Source organism: Vicia villosa, linkage group LG2 (genome assembly GCF_029867415.1).
Source record: "Vicia villosa cultivar HV-30 ecotype Madison, WI linkage group LG2, Vvil1.0, whole genome shotgun sequence".
In the NCBI taxonomy this organism is placed as follows: Eukaryota; Viridiplantae; Streptophyta; class Magnoliopsida; order Fabales; family Fabaceae; genus Vicia; species Vicia villosa.
In genome coordinates, this window is record NC_081181.1 from 96,879,411 (window position 1) to 96,881,914 (window position 2,504).

The 2,504-nt window shown below is 34.1% G+C and overlaps 1 long non-coding RNA gene across 2 annotated transcripts; it reads left to right on the top strand.

Annotated features, from left to right (window-relative positions):
• The first annotated feature begins 288 nt into the window (after nucleotides 1-288).
• Nucleotides 289-2,157, top strand: LOC131646487 (uncharacterized). Of its 2 annotated transcripts, none has more exons than XR_009297500.1 (4): nucleotides 289-522; nucleotides 586-886; nucleotides 1,407-1,466; nucleotides 1,558-2,157. It is a non-coding gene; the product is annotated as an uncharacterized LOC131646487 (long non-coding RNA). The 2 variants fall into 2 exon arrangements; XR_009297499.1 differs by having other exon boundaries at nucleotides 586-859; nucleotides 1,558-2,156.
• The last annotated feature ends 347 nt before the right edge of the window (nucleotides 2,158-2,504 follow it).

Here is a 2,504-nt window from a genome sequence, read left to right on the forward strand (position 1 = left end):
AGATAAAAATTATTATCATTGTTGAGACTAAGACAAATGATTCATGATCTTAGTTTATAAATAATTATTTTGGAAGACATAAATACTATCCAATATAGAAAGTGGTTATTCATACCATCTATCACATCAACATAAGGTAATTTCAATTCATACACCATTCTGATATTGAAGAAAACAATTAAAAAAATAAGAGCCGTAGCTAATAGTTGTTACATAATAATGAAAGTCAGATGTTGTAATATTCCCCCTTCATATTTGCTCAAACATATGACTGTTCATATGTCACTAACGGAGACACTCCTCTAGTGTCGTAAATCAACCAATCACAAGCGGGCTCTTCTCCGTTATCTCGCATCGATTCTGCTTTCAATCCATTCTCTCCGTTTTCGTCTCAAATATTTCCCGTCTCCGACTTTCACCCTCACGTACCTCCGACTTCAAGCCTCCTTCTCAACTATATCTAACAATGATCCCCACGACACGATGACACCAAGAACGCACAATAATCTGAAAATGGATCCAGTAAACCTCTCACTCTATTCTTTTTCTTCTTTTTATCGTATTGCGATCTGAATCTTTGCACAGTAATGTTGCTGCAGTTGATGACGAATATTGAGTGAAGGTTGGGATGATGATGATGATTGGAGAAAATGCTCAATAGGAGAGAAGCTGAGGGTATGAGGAGATGAAGATGGCAACTGAAGGGGAAGGGTCAAGATGGATCAAGTGGAAGCAATGGTGAAGAAGATGGTGAAGATTGAAGCATAAGGTCCAGAGAATGGAATGTGTGTGTTGATTGAAAGTGAGAAAATGGAGAATCCAAGGAGTGAGTGAAGGTTCTGGTTGCCAATATATAGAGGTTGGAAGGGATGGTCTCAACTATCAGGTTAGTTACCCTGAAATTTTCTGTTTTTTCAGTTACAAGTTCAGTTAGGGTTTCAGTTTTCTGTTATGTTAGCTGTTAGTAGTTATCTGGATCCTGTTAGGAGTTAGGATTAAATAGAAAGCAGTTAGTAGTTTCTTAGGTTGTTAGATTTGATATTCTGATGAAGGTTGTTAGTTGCAGTTAGATAGTTAGTTACATTGGTTTTTTACAGTTGAGGGTTAGTTGGGGATTGGTTAGTTAGTGTTAGGTAGTTGTATTTTTTGTTTGGACAGAACCTGACTTGGTATATTTTCTGAACCGTTCCTGAATCGACTTTGTGGCTTGGTGCGACGTCTGTTTTTAACTTGAGTATAAATTAATGATTCTGTCAACCAGCTGTGATTTCTTCTTGTAGTTTCATGTTATGTCAATGCTTGAACGAATGGTAGAGACGATATCTGGTGCTTATCTGACTGTAGAACCTTGATGATTTTATATGGTGGTGATGTTTAATTATTGATTTTACCTGGATAATGTGCAGGATTGTTTGAACTATGAACATGATGCTGACTGGCGCAGTATAACTTGAATACATTGATAGGTCCGAGTAACTGAATGCAATATTAGTTTATGTTTGGCTCTTTTCCGCTTGATATTTGAACGCAAGTTGGTTTTGTTTTGTAAATATGCAGGGCTTTGGCACTGGCAGCACGAAGTACATGGCTTGGATGCACTTTATAGCAGTTGAATTGACACAAAGTTGAAGATGATGGATAAATGTTGGGTCTATAAATTTGTAGTACCATGGCTGTCAGCAGAACTGAATTCAAAACTTGGCAAGAATATCAATGTATGGTCTGAGTATTTGAATGCGAGATGGTTTTAAATTTGTATTGATGGCGGGATTTGAATAGATTGAACTGTCTGCATAGAACTGTTTTTTTTTCTTTGTGACGTTGTTGTTTCTTTTCGTGTGGAGTTCAGGAGCGGTTTGGTCGTTTTCTGCTGCAGGCACATTATTTGGTAGAAGTTGTTTTTGAGGGTTGAATTATTATGTGGTTTATTTGTAACTGTTATAAGTTGTAGTGTTAGAAACTGTTAGTAGATATTTATTTGGTAAGGGAATAACTCATGGAGGATTTTTAGAAATAGGCTTGGAAACTTGTGTAATTTTCAATGTGCTGAAATTCTTTTGTAGACTTTAATGTGCATCGGTTATTTGGTAGGACAAAGCATTTGGCAAGATGAAGTCTAGACATGGCTTGAATTTATATAGTATTGGTAAAAAAAGTTTGTATGTAGACTTTGGTCGAGAAATGTAACATATATATATATATATATATATATATATATATATATATATATATATATATATATATATATATATATATATATATATATATATATATATATATATACAGTGGCGAAGCCAGAAAAATTATATAGCCTGGGCAAAAATTTAATGATCGCAAATTTACATTATATATAAATATATAATATATAAATAATTATCGACCAAATTAAAAGAGACTTGTCATTTGTCAACAACAGTATAATTTAAAATAAAAGAGATGAAACATTACCTGATTCGGATTCCGGTTATACAACATTCACAATTTCAATATTTGCTCTATTAACT